At 47.5% G+C, this 19,036-nt stretch overlaps 1 protein-coding gene across 6 annotated transcripts in view; it reads right to left on the reverse strand.

The window, feature by feature from the left end:
• The window catches only part of SCMH1 (Scm polycomb group protein homolog 1), a 67,358-nt gene extending 48,322 nt beyond the window's left edge, over window positions 1–19,036 (reverse strand). For 5 of the 6 annotated variants that reach the window (XM_057383577.1, XM_057383576.1, XM_057383573.1 and 2 more), the window contains exons 1-2: window positions 18,996–19,036; window positions 3,547–3,653 (exon numbers count right to left, since the gene is read on the reverse strand). The gene's annotated coding sequence lies outside the window, so the exon portion shown is untranslated. The remainder of the gene's footprint in view (window positions 1–3,546; window positions 3,654–18,995) is intronic. The other variant, XM_057383572.1, reaches the window with a different exon arrangement.

Here is a 19,036-nt window from a genome sequence, read left to right on the forward strand (position 1 = left end):
TAAGCACAAGGAACACATGCCCATCTCCGTGCTAACCCTACAGCAGGTCCAGAGCGTGTGTGTGGAAGGAGGGGCTGCTCCCACTCACTAACAAAGGGAGGCAGAACTGGAATTTATGAAAGAAAACACATGGAAACATAATGTTAGCTCTGGCAAAGCAGCTCAGCAATCCCCAGCTTGCCACTTACAATTCAAAATGCTCGCAGCAGTTCTGGGGAATAAGCATGAGAAATTGGACAATGACCCAGAAAATACTTTTGCTGTTAGTATTGCCATGAGTGTCCAAGTTGTGCTGCATTTTTTTTTCCTGGTTGGAGGAAAACTGGCTGGACTGTCCCCAACAAGCAAAGACATTTGCATTCCTGTTATAAAGAAATATTCCTGAAAAATCAGAGCTCTTGGGAGAAGTGTGCTGGACACATCCAGGGACCCAGCACTCCAGCACAGCTACTCAAACAGGACAGGGCCTGCTGCACCCACCGAGTCTTGCCAAGCCCTGCCAGAAAACATCCAAAKGAATGACTGAGCCACAAACAAGCCCTCAGGAAAGCCAGGAATAGCATGTTTTGACACRTCACTAACTAATGAAAGATTAATTGTATCAATATAATTCCATTTTGTTCACAGTGGGGCAGTCAGGAGGAGGATGGAAGAGGAAGCTGTCTCAGGACACAGCACCAAATCGCTGCTTAAAGRGTTATTTACAGATCCAACTTGGCAAGAAGTTGGGGTTTTGAAAACSAGGCTTTTTCTAAATGTAAGTGAAATAAAGAGTTTAATTTTCTGTAACAACTCTACAAACTACAGCCTTTACATGCAACAGTGAGCAATACTCTGAGAAGAAAAATACTRAAGTAATATTAAACACTCAAGGGGAAAAAAATCCTGGTTGTTTTTTAAATCCAAATCAAAAGGTGCACAGTAGTCACTGCCTCTCTTTTAAATTGCGTGTGTGTCCGTACACACTTGTGAAAGGAGTAAAGTTGGTTTCCCTTTCAATAGCAGACAGTAACCTACATGTGAAAGGTTATTTACAACTTTTAAAGCTTCTTTTCATAATTTTCTTCAGTCATTTTTATTGAAGACTAGCAGTCTTGGCAGGAAAAGACCCCTAGACATAAAAACCCAGGCTGAAAGGTGTTTATATATAAAGGCACCAGACAAGCATTCGCCATCTCTGGCTCTGCCTCTCYGACTTTCTCAAGTGCCCATACATAAATCTCACGTGTTTGGCACAAGAGTTCCTGTGCCACTCTGAGGGCTTCTGAAAAGCTGCTTCAGCCTGAGCACCTCAGAGTCCTGCTGGCAGCAATGTKTGACCCTTCCCTGCAGAAGAACTGGGAGAAAAAAAAAATTGTGACTATGTTTGAGCTGCTCTGACACGGTTTGTAGAAGGTTGTGGCCCAGAGCAAGGGTCCACTACTTTACCCTCCATCCTCACAATGGGAATAACTCTAATGAGGCTCAGGGGGACCTTCTCACCCTCTACAACTCCCTGAGAGAAGGGTGCAGCCAGGAGGGGGTCAGTCTCTTCTTCAAGGTAACAACAGACAGCTCAAGAGGAAACGGCCTCAAGATGTGCCAGGGGAAGGTCAGGTTGAACATCAGGAAGAGTTTCTTSTCAGAAAGGTTGTCAAGCATGGGAATGGGCTGCCCAGGAAGGTGGTGGTGTTGAAGAAATGACTGGATGTGGCACTTAGTGCTCCGGTATAGTGGACACAGTGGTGTTTGGTCTTGATGATCTTGGAGGTCTTTTCCAACCCTAATRATTMAATAATTCTGTGATACTGGTAAAGCACAGAGCTGACTGCTGATATCCCTCAGCCAGCACTGCAGCAGGCTCTCAGCAGGATCTCATGTCATGGAAGAGATTCAGACACTGTAAATGTTGCACCTATTTAAAAGTAAATAAATGGTGACTTTTCCCCAGAGGAGGAGACTTAAGCTGCATGGGTAGTCCCACTTTGCTAAGAGCCACATRAATGCCAGCTCAAAGACACTGCACTCCAAAATATGCTTCCACTAAACTGTCCAAATAAGACAGCCCCAGCCTGACTCCTGCCAGCCTCCATAAGCCTTCACCACAGCTCTGAACCACCCAGATCCCCTGTACACCTCACACTGGGACAGCAACGTGGCTCAGTCTTGTAATGCCTAAAGAGGCAGAGGCAGAGCGAAACTCCACAATGTACAACTTCAGCCTGCCTGCCCCAGGGGCAGCTGGACCAATGCAGCCAGATGGGAGTCACCAGCCCCACTGGATCCCAGGGCCAGGGATCAGTTCCTGTCCTGGGATGCAGGGATGCCCCCCTTCAGCCATGGAGACAGACACTGTGCCCCCCAGCCCTCCTGAAAYGGGCAGAATCACTGCTGGGAGGGACCCCTAAGGATCACTGACTCCTACAATCACAGACAYCCCAACAATCCCACCCTGGGGGTGCCTGAGACTGTTGTCCAAATGCTCCTGGAGCTCTGGCAGCCTTGGGGCAGTGATCATTCCTGSAGGAAGAACCTTTCCCTGATATCCAGCGTGACCCTCCTCTGACACAGTTCCAGCCATTCCCTTGGGTCCTGTCCCTGGTCACAGAGAGCAGAGACAGGAGCTGCCCATCTGCTGCCCCTGGGCGTTACTAACACAGGGCTTGGCGATTGATGTTTTCCACTGATTGTAATTTACAGCTGCCCAGAGGAGGTGTAAAATCCTCACCCTTGGAAATACTCCAAACATCACCAGCTCCCTCCCCTGCCAGCCTGATCTTTGTAGCTGAGTCTGACTTCAAAGTCAGCCCATCTCTGCATGCAGCACTGGACCAGACAACCTCCAAAAGCTCCTTCCAACCTGAAATACCCAGGGATTTTATCTCACTGACAACGGATTGGAAGGCAAGAGGAATCACTCTAWAGATTTTGACAAGGCTGAAATGCCCCAGTGAGGAGACTTCAGTGTAGARAGAAGAAAGTCAACAGCTCACAGAACAGACAAGCTCACAAGCACTGCRGGATGGGAGCAATGTGGTACCAATGGACGTGGCCTTTACTCCATTCAGGGACTGAAGATTGAAAAAATGTGGAAGTAATAAATAGCAGAAGCTACAGTCTGGTATTCAAGGGGGAAGAATGGGCTATCCACGGAGATAGATCTTCTGGAATGACCTCAGACATGAACATGCCCCTGATGAGGACCTGTTGGCTGGGTCCACAACACAATGGACACGATCTTACCGTTGCATCAAATAAAGCCTGTGAGATTTTCACAGCCCAGCACACGCTGCAATGCTCCTTCTCCAGAGCCTGTACAGAGCAGCACACCAGAGTTTAAATAACCCTTGTTTTCCTGTGTTTCTCCTGTTTGTGGAGACCAAGATAATCTCCCAAGCATGTACTACARTATTACAGAGTGTTCGTTTCCAGAATTTATAACCTGAAAGGACAGATCAGTGTGCAAATTCGTTTCAGTAGGATGCTACCTTAAAAAGACCAACTGATTTGAAGTCTTTAGTAGCAGATGAAGTGCCTCTCTGAGAGTTTCAAACAACTTTCACTCACCAAGATATCAAAAGTGCCAAGGGCTCCACTGAACTGTCATGGGCTCTAGTTCCCCATCACTCCTACAAGACAGCAGAGTCAGTACAAACACTGCGGCATAGCAAAACCTGAAAGCAGAGAGACAAAATGAAAAAGTTTGCATTTAATTGCAGAAAGGCTACGTTACCAGCTGCATTATTCATGTTCATATTTAATTCATTTAAAACATCCAAATCTAAATTTAAAGACAGCTGTAACAAACATTCCCACTTGCACTCGCAAAGCAGCACAGAACTTGACACAATTTAAGTTCAGCTTGCAGKGAGTACACGGGACTGCGGCTGTTAAACACCTTTGATATGAGTAAGATCACATCAACTGAGCTGATAGAAACTAGTTCAGCTTTTGTAAAATGAAACTATCGCACAAAGGAGGATTGAAAAGACTAGACCTGATTGGTAATGAAAAGGAGACAGACCACAGGAGAGGCATATAAAATAATGAGTAGCATGAAGAGAGAGAACTGGGGACTCTAAATTATCTCTTCCCAGTGCTGCGGAGCAAACCTACAAAACTAAAAAACTCCGAAGTATAGACTAGGGAGAAGGAAATGTTTATTGGAAACTAASAGACATGCAACTTCCTTATGGAGGAAGTTACCAAGAGAAGTAAACGAGTAACCTTAGAAATGACAARGAAATTGAAAAGCAAACCAACATTTGTAAGGGTATCAAAGGATGAGACCCAGGGGCCATCAGCAGCTGGGCCTCAAGCAAGAGCTGGATGAAGGCTGGGTGCCCATCCAAATCCTGCCTGCCACTGCCTCAGCAGCTGGAAAAGCCAAGCCCTTGTCCTCCTGCCAGGCTGTGACACCTGCTCAAGACATGGTTTGTTCACACCCTGCTGAACCCTGTGCTGGGTTACACTGAGATTCACACCTCAGATGCATTTTCCTTTTTCTCAGGCAGCAGAGAGGCAGCCAGGGCTGGAAGAGCATCCCAGGGCATCCCCAGCTCCAAGCATTGCTCTCTCCAGCACCGCACAGCCYGCAGCACAAACACTGCAGAAATGCAACTTAATCTAATTAAGTTCTTCCCCCACTGCTCTTGCCAACAGGCTCTTCCAACAGCTCTTCCCTAAGGGTAGATGGATTCAATTTACCTGTGCCAGATTGGAAAAGAAATGCAGGGTTAGAGGGAGCCTGCTCTGCAATATTCTTCCACCAAATGTGGCAACTGCCATATCAGTAAAACAAAAATGAGAAAATGTGGGTGAAAGACGCTGTCCCATCTTTCCAGACCTCATGAGATGCATGTAATCCCTTTATCTCCAAAGCCTCTGCTCCTTTGGAGCGCATAATTATGAAAAGAGTTAGAGCTGAGACTCTTAATGTCTCTTCTAGGAACTTCTTTATTCCACTCAAGGCACCAGTCACATCTGAATTATTTCCTGGGGTTGTTTGGACTTCCTATTATACAAGGATGATTATGGTGAACCTTGGGATGGAATCCAAGTCAGATCTCAGCAYTACCATGTTTGATTGAAAGGGGACCTGAAGGTTTGTTGACAGCGTGCCAAGCTTCAAACCTCGCAGGACAATGCCGTTGCCAGCAGGCCAGAGGCTTTCAGAGAGAAAGCTGYAACCAAYAGCACAGCTGAAAAATGGTTTTATKAGGYTGGATACATACTCCAGAGATTAGGATTGGGGGGGAAAAAAGGCAGCTCTGTGCATTGACACAGGACTGTGAGAATGATGCTTCTTGGAAATCCCATGGGGCTGCYGCAAGAGAATCCTGACAGTTTCTCATGACGCAAAGTGCCCGCAGTCATTGATTTGCTCCCCACAAAAGTACATGTTTGGAGCACCACAACCACTGCAGCCACTAAAAATCCCCTCCATGTAACCKCTACTTCAATTGAGATTTTCTTGAMAGTCTTCACAGTTTGTTACATCAAACAATACCCATGTTTCTAACAGTAAAGAGCTGTCCCTTACAAATTCCCTCAGGAAATGTGAGGGCAGCACTGTAATCTCCTGCTTGTCATGGGTGACGGCAGTGCTCCCATTCCAGCTTCCCTGCTGGAATGTTCCAGCTCCATTCTGAAAGCCCTTGTGTGACCATGGGTTACACAGGAGCATCCAGTGGCATCCCAACCCAATCAGAAGGCCAGGCACATGATGAGCAGATCATGTGAATTACAGAATATCCTTAGTTGGGAGGGATCCATAAAGATCATTGAGGCCCTGCACAGGATACCCCAACAATCCCACCCTGACCCTGAGAGCATTTTCCAAATGTTCCTTGAGCTCTGGCAGCCTTGGAACTGTGACCATTCCCTGGAAGCCTGGTCAATGCCTGACCACCCTCTGAGGGAAGAGCCTTTTCTGAACTCAGCCTGCTTGCTCATTTAACATCTTTTACTGACATTTTAAATTTCTATGGTGGAGAAAGAAAAGCACTTTCAGCCTAGCTGAGAAATCAGAGGACTGTCAGTGCACGATCTAACACCTCTCACTGCTTTTGAATTTCACAYCAGATTTGGCTCCTCAGATTTCTGCCTGACCTGTGGACACCACAACTTTTGCTGGTTTAAACCCACAGTTCTCACCCTCAAAATGTGCTTTGATCAGCTGTCTGACTGACCCCTCTCCTGGGCACAAGCAAAGACCACTTCTAGGACTGAGCACCAGCCTTGTTGAAGCCAGATACACAGGCAAGGAGCCCTAAACCAAATTGCCAAATGAACACTTACAAGGGACCTGAAAGAAACTCTCAGGAGTGAGCAGCTTCCAAGTTTGAAAAGGTGAGTCARAATTTATCCCAACCAATGATTTTATTTCCTTCCACTTCCCTGTTACCATCCTCTTGGGCAAGACTGGAATTTTATTTCTCCTTGTCTGTRCAAAATCATGTTTCTGGCAGCTCTGAACAAAGGCTGATGAAAATACAGCACCKCTGGAAGCATTTCCCCTCATTGAGTCAAGAGAGTCTTTACATTCATACCAGGGAATATTTCTAAGTAACATTGTACAATGAATGCTGGTATTTCMATCTGCAGTACTGATCCCCTTGTGTGATCTGAAATTCCTGATGGCTGCAAACCATTACTGCTCTTTCTACCAGAAGGATTTTGTGTAATTTCCAACATCTCTTGTTCTCTGGAATTAATTTTATCTTTCTACCATGTAAGAAGTGGACTGATAAACTCCAGATTTCATGACAGGCTCCTCACAAACACATTCTTGCGTTAACACACTGAGGTGTCTCAAAGATGTGATCACAAGCAACACACTTCATCAGCCCCTGAGCCAAGTCTCATGGGAGTACATATTTTAAAASACAAAAACACGTGAAAAACTTGGATAGACCATGTTTCTACATTGAAAATATCAACTTTATGACTTCCTTTTGAACACCTTCAGGTTGGTGGGGAAAGGAGATGGGTCAACCTCCCAGGAAAGCACAGCAAGACCATCAGACATTGCTGAGTCAAGCTCAAGACATCACCCTCAGGGTGAGTATGAAAAGGAGGGACCAGTGGGAGGAATCACCACTGTGAGCAAAGCTACAACAGTTACCACTGCTCATGATTGTGGAGGAAATTAATTGCAGGATTTCAATAAAGATTTCCTTCCCTATCAAAAAAAAAATAATTCCAACAAAACCAACATGGGCCTTGGATCAAAACAAAAACATCCTGACATGTATCACTGTGAGCAGACCTTACTCTCTACAAAGACTCAAGAGGATGCAATAAAGACAATGTATTGGGCATGCTCCAGGAACAGGATACCCAGGCTGAGAGAAATGGAGAGATGAAAGGGTTTAAAATAAAAGCTAAATAAGATAATCTGGCTTGAGTCTGCTAAGGGAAGCCCCTTAACAGGACAGATTTTCTCAGTACAGACAATTTACTGATGAGCTGGGACTTACAGCTCCATGGCTGCCATTTCTGTAGTGAGGCGGGTGAGCACTCCAGCCCCCCAAATCCTTCTAAGAAAGATGAGGCTTGACTACAATAAGAAGTCCATGCTCTGTTGAAAAATCAGGGCTGCTTTAAGACTGATGTCAATTAGTTTCTTAGAAACCCCTACCCACATAAATAGAAAATAGTGCAAAACCTAAAGCTTTCCCATRCAGGGCAAAATGGAATCATGGAATGGTTTGGGTCAGAAGGGACCTCAAAGATCCTSTGKTTCCAAACCCCTTGACATGYGCAGGGATTCACAGCACACCCTGTGCTGCTCCTCCCCAGACAATACCATGTCCAAGGCTTGGAGCCAATGCCTGGGCTGCCTCCCATTGCCAGAGACAGTGAGTGGGCCCACCATCAACACAGGCTGATGTGGCACAGACTTTAGCTAATCATACACACCCCCTGTGATAAGGAAGTTAAGGAAGCTTCATCATGCTCCAGAATTATTTCAGYCATCCCTTCATGGCTGGTCCTACTGCTGAAGTCACTCTGAGGTTCTGCCTCTGAGGTGAGCAATGCCCCTGTCCCACATCCCAGTGAGAAAGATTCCACCAACACCATGGCTCTCCATAACTCTKCTGAAGGAGTTTTGAGAAAAGCTGCAGGTCACTGTTTTCTGGGTGATAAGCAGAGACATTTCTGACCTGTCCCACCACCATACCCCCATGAAGGTCTCCCAAATGCACTGGAACAAAGTCAACACAGAGAYTGTCTTTTTGGGTAGGTGAGGTGCCTGTTACACACAGAAAAGCAAAGGACTGATGGACTTCAGTGCCATATGGGAAGAACATGCCAAAGCAAGGAAGCAAATCTGTGWGCCTAAGGCTGCTGTTTCTAACACTGAACCATCTGTGTTACAGCTATTTTGTGTCAGCAGGACTCCCATAGTGAAAAGTTAAAGTCTCCTGACTTTAGAAGAGGAATGGCCAGGGTCACAGACTGGCACAGCAGCATACCCAATACACTGAGGACACCTGGAAGCAGAGATTTACCACACATGGGGCTCTGTAGCCGGATTCCCAGCATATTCTGACCGTACCCTGCCACCCTGGTGATGGAGAAGCAGGCCACAGACCAGTTTTGCATGTACCTGAGTTTCCTTCCATGGCAATTCCAGAACATGGAGAGGTGCAGGATGTGGTGCACCCCACATTCCTGTGCTGGGTCATGCCTCCCCCCTTGCCTGGGGACAAGCTGGAGGGTGTACCCCAAGAGCAGGGTCGATGCAGAGCACCCCGTGAGTGTACTCAGCCTGAACAGGCACAGTGGGAATCCCARACTGATGCAGGCAGTAAAGAAACTTTAGCAGCAATGTGGCTATTTCAGCCTGCACTGAGCCACATGCCAAAGCTAAGAGCTATTACTGAAAGCAGATGGCTTACAGGAGACCTTGAAATGGGATTCTGCCCAAGGCACTTACAAAGTCACCCCTCACAAAAGCACACAATAGGATGCATCAAAGTCTTTAAATAAGAATTTAAACAGGAGTACATTAAAAATCAGTGCATGGTTTCCATATCACCCCCAGACAGGCTAGTACAGCCCCCCTTGCACAGACAGCCGTGGCTGTTTTCCCAGACAGCAGTTACTCATATGATGTATGTGGCCCCAGAATGGGCTCCATTGTGAACTCTTCACAGGTCTCTGGTTGACACCCAGTAAATATATGTATGTATAAAATATTTAATCAACCTTAGACTTAATTCTCTACTGGATTCTATTAAAAAATAAACTCTTAATGGGATGAAAGATATGGGAGGGGAGGATCAGGTGGATGAATATATAGTTGGTTTGTAAAGCTAATGAAATAAATGTATCCAAATGCCAGGATGACAATGTATTTATTCCTATGTCCCTAGCAAGGGAAAACATGAGGCAATCCAGAAAGAAAGGACTTTCAGTTGTGTCTCCATTGGAAATGCCATGACATAGACTGTRCAGTGATGCTGCAAGCAGGATGTAAGAATTCCTCACAGAAAATTCTGCATTAACTATTTCTAGTAATGTAAGTTTGATAAAGTTTCAGCAGAACATCCTCAGGAGACCATAAGCAGCAAAAGGCAGCTTGAGGGGAAKAAAAAAACCAAAGGGATGGTAATTAAGGGACACAACAGAAATGTAAATGAGGAAAACCTTGGAAAGAGAGGGGAAGGAGATGACCCAATCCCTTACAGTACCCTGTATYTCACAAGCACAAGGGAGGAGGGTGATCCCCACAGAGAAATACACGGGGCAAGGGTTTCCGCTGAAATGGCAGGCAGGGAGATGAGAACTCAAGGAGCAGAAGAAAACAAACCAGCCCTGAAGAAAAGGTGAGGGACAAATTACCACTCTCTAATGACCTAAATACTGAGATGTGGGGATAATGATSGTTACATACACCTACAATTTCATTTTCCTTCTGCTTTCCTTCTATGACCAACCCTAACAATTAAATGGAATGCTTAGAACAATATMCCTTGGGAAAATACACGGGATGAAAAGTCATCCTCAAGCCTCACATGGCATCAAAGCAATCTCAGAGCATGTTGCTGGAGTGCCTAAAGTGCTCTCTTTCCTCATACAGCACAAAGGAATGACCTTCCTGGGAGTTAAGTACTTCTTATTTTCCTGGAGTCCAGCACCAACATTGACACGTCCCTACTGACAAAAGGGGGAGGGAGGACGCAGCTCCAGTCACACTCAAAGCTGAATCCTTCGTAGATCCATATACAAATCCCTGTTCCTGACTCAACATCCATATAGTAAACCTCCCCAAACTTTGCAAATATGACTCTCTCAGCCCTCCTGAACCTGCTCTCATAGAGAAGACAAGGTAAAACTATCTCTTTACTGTGTATGTATATATAAAAATAAAAATCTACCTTTACAGTAACAAACCTCAGGGTCTCCCTGCCACACTGCACAGCCAGACTCCCCTCCAATACTTCCAGCAGCTGATTCTTCTTGTGCAAACAAAGGACAGATGAGAAACAGTTCCTACTGATCTGCCCCATCTGCTAAAGAAATGAGAAAGATAAAATCTCCACACCCTCGGGGTATGGAGCAGAGCCACAAAACCTGGATTTACCCCTGTTAGAGCGGAAGAGGAGTCGCTCCTTGCTGCTTGGAGCACTGGGACAGAGATAATCCAGCCCTGATAGAGGGGAAGAGGGATGTCTGGAAGAGTGAAGTGAGAGGTTGTGCCATTCCCCCTGTATCTCCAGTCTAACCAAGGCAAAGGGCTGCCCAGGAAAAGAGCTCCCACAAACTCACTGTACCCCAAGGGAATGGTGTGCCAGGGCAGGAARCAAGCATCTTTGTTTCAGTTTCTCACTCATGTAGCGAGATATTAATTCATCTATTTCWTAGGAAAAAGAAAGGAAATTGTTGCAGTGCAACATGTCAAGAGAAACCAGAAAGCCAAGCTCACTGAGGGTGGGTATTAATTACTGCTTGCTATTTTTATCCTGTGTGTAACTACAGTCTCGTCTGTGACTTAAGCTAAAATCCCAGGATTCAAAACTGTGTATCTACTCAAATAGGTGAAATATCCTCTACTGGGTACAAAGTCTGGATACAGAAAAATTCTATCRTGTCCATCAAAATTACACTCCATTTTAATAACGAAAGAAAGAACAATCTAGCAATACACATAAATATTAGCTCAGGAGAATTACTCCCAGAGAGGAAAAATCACTAGTCAGTTCCTCCAGGAAACCCTGAACAGATTGCTGTTAATTATGGAAGAAGTTGTTARGCTCTTACATTCCTGAAGGGCTAAGAGTTTGGACAACTAAAAAAATATACTGTGAGGCCCTTCACTGTTTTCTGTACAACACACAGTAGACGCCAATTATAAAAAAAACCTAAACCATGACCACAAGCAACCAAAGTCCATCCTACAGCTCTGCAAGTATGTTCAGTGTCTGCCAAGGAGCTAATGAAAACAAGGCACTCTCACAGACTGTATCTGCTCCACATTCAAGTACCTGCTGGACATTTTGTACAGCTTATAAAGGCATAAAATATCACAGGGCATTTACAGATTTTCCAGCTGACAACAATATGAAATAAGTGAGGAGCCCCAGAACACACCAAGTCCTCTGATCAGGCACAAGATAATGCKGAACAGACACTGCCACAYACACACACACACAAACTCTGGAAACTCTGCCAGCAGTGCACAGGATGAGCCCAAAGCTCACACTGGTGGAAAAGGAGCCAAGATTCAAAAGCCATCCCTCAGCCCCMCTGTAGTGCTGCAACAACAGCTGGACTGCCCAGATTACAGCGCAGGGCTTGGATAATGCCCAAGGGAAACAAGTTCCTCCTGCCCTCTCCARGCACAGCRAATTGTCAGGTAAGCTGCAACCTCCTGCCATGCTGGGGAMATGTGGCATTGTACAGCCAGCCAAACGCCTCCAGCAGGGGGTTGTGGAAATGACAACATGGATTTCACCTCTGGAGTCAGGTGACCAACCAGGAGCTTGGCCAGCTGCTTGGTTTACTCCACTTGTGGTAAGAGTCAAGGGCTCCAGGTGAGCAGCAAGGTGAGTTGGTATCTATGGCTAGAACTGATACCTGCTGCCCATCAGTGGCCAACATCCTCTGGGATAATGTCACCTGTACATAACAAGTGGTACAGAAAAAAAATTGAYATTTTACTGAGTAATCTGCACACAGGGACAGAAATACTGCTAGCACCAAAACCTGAAAGATTTAAACTTCTACAAACTAGGAAACTACATGGGAACCATGTATTATACACTGCTACTGAACTAGGAACCGCTCCTGACACAGATGTAAACTTAACAACGATCACAACACTTGGTGGCTGATGGCTCTTCACCACATCAGCAGCTTACAGTACTCCACTTGCAGCTGATACTCTAATGGAGCCYCTCCTGAAAACACTTTTCAATGATRCTGYACTACCTCAAGAGTTATTTTCTGTAAGAGTCTGACTAATAACTTAGGACACCAGCTGATGATGAGAATGTCTCCCTGGTCTTTTTGAAGGCAGGCAGCACAGAAACTTTGAACTGAAATTGTGCAATTACAATCAGCACTGCCCAGCCCAAAGGCAGAGTCACACAGCTCCATGGCTCCTGGGTCAGTGCTGCCTCACACTGACCTGCTACCAGCAAAAAACTGAGAGTTTGGCAGGTACCAGGTACCTCTCACCAGTGTCACAGGTCTGGAGAAGTGGTGCATGCACACACAGAACCATTGAATGGCCAGGGTTGGGATGGACCTTAAAGTTCAGCCATTCCACTCTCCTCCCACAGACRGACACCTTCCARTATCTCAGGTTGCTCCAAGCCCTGTCCAACCTGGACTTGGATGATTCCAGGGATGGRACAGCCATAGCTTCTCACAACAAAACACGGGGCAACAAAAGAGGTTTTGAAATAATGTAACTTTTAATGTCAWCTTGTTGATTTCTATAAAATGTATCACTAACCAAAAACTCTTTAAATATTCAAGACATACATTTTGCTATAGAAGTATAAGACAACTCAGGAACTCATGATATACAATTTTAATAAAACCCATGCCACCTCAAGCACCATATTTTCAGTGACATCAGCCCAGATCAAGAACTGTTAGTCATGGCCAACACAGCAGGGGGAGCTGGGACTGGGGCTGCCCAGCTGCCACACACGTGTCATWAAATCCACAGCACTGCCCAAGAGCCAGCAAATGCTCTCTGAGTGCAGAAGGGAAAGGAAGAGAGGAAAATCAGACCCTACACAATGATTGCTTTTACAGTTACAGATTTTTTCTTCTCTTTGGTAACTTGCCAGAAGGGAAGGTGAAATGTCAAAATGATGGGGTTAAAGTACATCAATACCAGCCTGAAATCAAGCAAAGCTCCTTAATCTCAGAATAGTCAGGCACTGGAGTGGATTGCTGAGGAAAGTCAGAATCTCTGTCACTGGAAATCTTAGAACACCTTARAGAAATCTCTAGGAAACATTATGTRTAGGTGATCCTTCAAGGTCACTTTTAGAAACACTGAAACCACAAGACTTTATARGCACCTCTCTGATCACAGAGCCACTGCACTATTTTAATGGACTGCAGCATCTAAGATTTGCTGTAACAAGACAAAAAAAGCTAAAAGCAACCACAGTCAGMGTACAGAGAGCAGCAGTCTCCGGGCTGCGGGAACAGCCACTYGGCTTATTTTTAGAAAGTGGAATTGGTACAACTTCCTCCTCGGTCCACATCAGACTCCATCAGCTTTTCTGCCTGCTCACTACGCCTTCACTCAACGAGTATRGAGCAGAAATTTCTCCTACCTTATGTGTGCCAGCTGGGCAGGAAAGGCAAGAGCGGGGAGCAAGGGGCCCTGCAGCAGCGATGCAGGGAGGGAGCACAGGTGGGAGATGCAGAGCGTGTTCAGCCTGACCTCAGGGAACCACCTCACCCTGAGCTCTCATCTCTGCAGAACGGCCGGGTTCAGGGACATTCAGCTGTGCTCTGGGGAYGTTTTGTGCTGCCGGGAGCCAGAGCCAAGCCCAGGTTCCTGCCCTGAAGTGCTGCTTGTCTGTGTCCCCCACAGTGTGAGTGGCCCAGCCTGGCCTCCMTGCAGCTGTGGGGACAYRGGGAGGACAGGCAGGTCCTGGCAGCAGCCCAGAGAGGCTCCCACAGTCAGGAGGGAGTGAGGGGGAACGGGCAACACAGGCTGCCCTCCTGCTCGCTGCAGACACAGCTGGAAGCGCATCCCACTGCTGAGGGCTCAGTGTAGGGGCAGGAGGCAGGGCCTGCTCCAAACGGGAAGGGAGGGAGGCCCAGGAGCAGGGATCCCATGCAGCAGCAGTACAGGGGAGGGCAGAGTGGACAAAAACCAGTCAGGAGCTGGTAGCAGGTGTTCCAGCACTGCCTAGTCCAGGWGGGCMRCAGGGAGGTGACTGCAGGTGGCAGYRARCAGGACTGTGGCTCACTCGGTGGAGCATAGCTGGGCTCCACCCTGTGCAGCCTCTGCCAGTGCTGAACTCAAAAATCATAGGTGTCCTTCAGCTCCCCTCAAACACAAATCCCATTTTTCCTRGCAGGACCTTTTCAGCAGCACCATGGGGAATCAGAAGGGTGCACCAACTTCTTCCACCCCAAGCAAATCATAGCAGATGTCACTGCAGCAATGGGTGGACCAAACTTGTTCCCTTGCCACAATACCCAGGAGAAAGGACCCAGCTCATTGTCCAGTGAAACCTGGAAGGGCTAAGAGAAGGGAGGAATTGCATGAAACTCAATGGGCAAAGACTGAGCTTCACAAATTTCCACTGGCATTTACTCCAACAGTTTCCGTTGTTGAGCCACAGGGAAATTTCTGGGCTGTTCCTGCTGTGGCAGCCTGGAAAACATACAAACTAACTGGAGCTGGCTAACTCTGAGCACATTGGCTGGGAGCAGGCACTTCTAGCAGGAGTTCAGTTTCTGACTGGTGATAACACTGTTCAATTTATAGCACAAACACAAAAACTTCTGAGCAAGAAATGGAGAGGGGCAGAAGYATAAGCTTGTCCCAGGGAAGAAGCAGTCCTGGCCTGAGCTCCTGTGTCAGCCCTTGTGTTGGAAATGGCCACATCAACTCTGCTGTCTTTCCTTATCTCCAGTGACCAGTTACCAACCAGGAGCTGCAGGAGTGACTTCAYTTGGTTGATCAAGTCAGCCCTCAGGAAGCCAAATGCTTTTTAGACTCCTCTACAGCAGCTCAGACATCACCCGTCCATCTGGCCTGCTGGACGAGGCTGCCACGCAAACAGCAGAGGCAGCAAAGCGGACGTTCATCTTTTCCTTCAGTTCTCAGCCAAATTCTTGATTTTTTGCTCAGGATGAGTCTGCATGAAAGCGTGAGACTCAGCCCAGCAAGAGCAGAAGCACAGACACAAACTCTGCTTAAATCCCTGCTAGAGAAGTAGAAACATTTGGTAGCTGTCTAAGTGAAACCTGCAGACTGCAAACTGTATATCACAGTGTCTAAATCTGCTAGAGGTGGTGTGTGTCAGAAACCTCGGYAAAAGAGCTAAGTATTACTCTGTTTTTGGAAGAGAATTGAATGAAGATAGAGATCTCTGGGAATTAAGAATTTTCAGCACCAGCCAGGCTGCAGTGATGTCCCGGTAGTGATCTCTCCTTTTTCTCACAAYTGAAACCACCTCTGAAACATCCTGCTAAGGGAGATGGCCACACAAGGACAGAGCACAGCTTTGCAAACAGAAGGAGGTGCTGATCTTCAGTGCTCAGGTGCCCCCACCAGATACCATTCTGATACGACTTGTTCAGGTCACTAGATTTGTTCACTCCAAGTTCAGTGAAAACTGGTGATACACAGAGAAGTTTTCTTGTACTTCCTGCTATTCTCAGAATTGCACTATCAACTTAAACACTGAGCAAATATTTTTTAACAGCTTCCACAGACAGATATTTAARCTGGGTAAGAAAAGAGATGTTTGCAACTGTATTAAACCCAGAAAAAGCATTTCCTTTAGGATTAGGCTCTGTTATGCTGCAAATAAAGTGGGATGAAACGTTCATGTCCCAGCTTGGAGTGCAGGTGCTATACCAGGGCATAGTGCTGGGGTGAAGGAGGGGTCAGAGGAATAGTTCCGCTACACAGAGAGTTCAATTGTGGGGATGATTTCTACCTTGGCATGTCTCTGAATCACATATATGCAGGAGATTAACCCCTCACAAGAGAAGCTGGAAGATAAGAGTTGCTTCYCTGCCTTCAATGCATCTTCCCTCATTTCTCAGGGACCTCTCCTAGTCAGGAGYTTTTCAAACATAAAAGGATATGTAAACGACTCAAAATCTGTTTGTCTCATTGCAAACCGAATTTCAGTTACAGGCAAGGAAAAGAAAAGGAGAAAAGCCAGGGTGCTAGATGCAAACATTACAGCTCAAACATGAGCTCCGAACATGCCAGAGTTTAACTTAGCCCAGCTCTGAGCTCAAGTTGCTAGCACACTACTCCAGATTTGCAAACAGGAGCTCACGGAGCACGCCAAGTCCTCTGTCACAAGCACAGTTAAAAGCACAAATATCCAAACATGTGATCTGCAAACATGTGACATGCAGTGCTAAGACATAGCCAAAATGAGGTCGTTTGTGCCACTTATCACAAATAAGCCCCGCTCTGCAGAAGCCCCACTAACACCATCTTACCCCTACTGAACACGGCGCTTTAGGTGAAGTATGAATGGAAGCAGAAACCAAGCRAGAGGCAGAGGTCAGCTAGACTGATATGCCCACATGAGAAGAACAGAGAAACTGATCTTGGTCTACTTAGGGAGTGGAAAAAAAAAGTCTTCGAACGCTTCAAACTGAGCTGCAGACATGTAGGCAGTGGAGTGATGGGGGGAGTATTCTCCATCTGCTCTGGCAATTAGAGAAGGAACAGGTTTAAAGTGCAAGACAAACATTTAGATTAAACGCCCCAAAAAATCTCTCTAATGATGAGGAGGCCTAAGTGCTGGCATACATCACYTGCACAGGATGAGGAATTCCCAGCAGAGAGAGTTTTAAAAGAAGAACAATTACTCAGGAAGGGTTTAGAAGTCTACCTGAGCTTACCCAGGGTTGGAAAACAAGGAGGACATCTCTGGAGGTCYTTAATGTCTGAGGCTATGAAACAAAGTTTCAGAGATTCCTTTAAATTAGACACAGGGCAGGGACACAGCCCCCAGAGCACTCGTATCTAGACTAAGTACAGCTACTTGATGAATAAAATCATAATTTAATACCCTAACAGCATCTTTCACTTAAAGACACCATATTGTCCTGCAAAATTAATCAGGTTTCCACAGAAGTGCCTCAAGAAAAGCGGATTATCAASATGCAGAATTGTCACTTGCTAAGATGTAAATATTAAACCAGGAGGACCAAGGCACAGCATCTCTCAAATAAAACACATTCAAACTTATAATTAAATGGATTCCTTAAACAGCACAGAAATACCTACATCTCCCTTGTGCCCCTTGTAAGGGATTCCCTGATTTCCATCTGCATTTTCATACCATCTACTGGGCAGATCCTGAACTACCCAGCAGCACATGCAGGGCTGTATCCCACGGCAGCTTGTCCCATGCTGAGGCCCCCATAAGCCAAGTTTTGTTCAGCATATTAACACCAAGCCACAAGCCGATGCCAGAGATGAAGCACAAGGAATGAAAGCACCATCCCATACTCCAATTATCCCCTGCAATCACATATGGACAGCACAGTCTGGCCAGCAGAAGCTGAGGGTAAGAGGAGAGGAAGGCGAGAGGAGGAGGCCCAGCCTGACACAGCCGTGGATCAGGCGTTGAACCGAGGTGGGAGAACACTTTCCCCAAATATTACTGGCTGCGAACTGCAGCGACCACATGGCTGTTCCCAGCCACTCAGTGCACGCTGTTTACTATAAACAACAACAGTAAACAGAAACCCAGCCAAAAAATCAAAGCCGGGGACCCCAGAGCTGGGTCTCTACATCCCGACTTTCCCCATGGAAATAATTAGTTTCACGTTCAGCTGCTGAACCTAAACCATTCGACTCCCAGGGGAGTCAAGCTGCTCAGTGCATCCCAAACTCAGGCCGCCTGTTCGGATTTGCCAGCTCTACCTTCAGTCATCCAGACTCCAAAGTGCTGCCACAGTTTTGCATGGGAGCTTCAAAGAGCTTGAGGATTAAACCTGCGCGGCAGGAGCCAGCCGTCACCGGGGTTATTTTTAAACATCTCACTGTGCACGAAACGCTCCAATCTTGTCTCACCCCCAGCTCTACCCCAGTACTCGACTCGGGGAGGCTGCGARGGAGGCGCAGCTTTTCCCCAGGCATGGTGGTGATGCGATTTCTCCGGCTGGTCCCCGGGGTCACCCCTGACACCTTCAGCAGCAGGATCTCGTGGGGYTCCTGCTCGGAGCACCCGGGACCAGCCCCACACGCAGTAGTGTGACAGGAGGGTGTCCCCGAGCCTCGAAGGGCTCGTGGGGTAGGAAGGGCACGAACCCCCCCGGGCACAACCCGCAGCCACCTCCTGCCAAACCTCCGGCAGCTCSGTCCCGCTTCCCCTTCCCTGCCAGGAGCGTCCGGCTGATAGCGAACGGCGCTGGGGAGGGGGGCGGCTCCGGCCGGCCCAAGAACCGCTCCGAGGCCTCGGGGCGAGGCGGTACCGCGGCTGCCCGAGGCCCTGCCCGGGGACACCCGGCAGAACAACAAAGCCCTAGAAAAGGCTTCCCCGGGAGGCACAGCCCGGCCGGGCAGCCGCGGAGCCGGGGAGCCCCCGGKGCGCTGCCCCACCGCCCGGAGGGCCGCTCCCGGACGGCCACCAGCAGGTGCGGGCGGTGACAGCCGCCCCCGGCCCGGGCACCGCGCTGAGGCGGCGTCCGGGCCCCGCTGACAGGAGGGATGAGATCCGGGCCGGGCTGCGGGCCTGACCCCCGCCCGACCTCTGCCGCGCCCCGCCGCGCCGGGCCGGACCGAGCCCGGCCGAGCCGCCCGCCCCGGGCCGCCCCCTCACCTGCGCGGCCGCCGAGCGCTGGCGCTGCTCAGTCCCTCGCC

Source organism: Malurus melanocephalus, unplaced genomic scaffold (assembly GCF_030028575.1).
Source record: "Malurus melanocephalus ecotype Western Australia unplaced genomic scaffold, MMel_1.1 scaffold_641, whole genome shotgun sequence".
Classification (NCBI taxonomy): Eukaryota; Metazoa; Chordata; class Aves; order Passeriformes; family Maluridae; genus Malurus; species Malurus melanocephalus.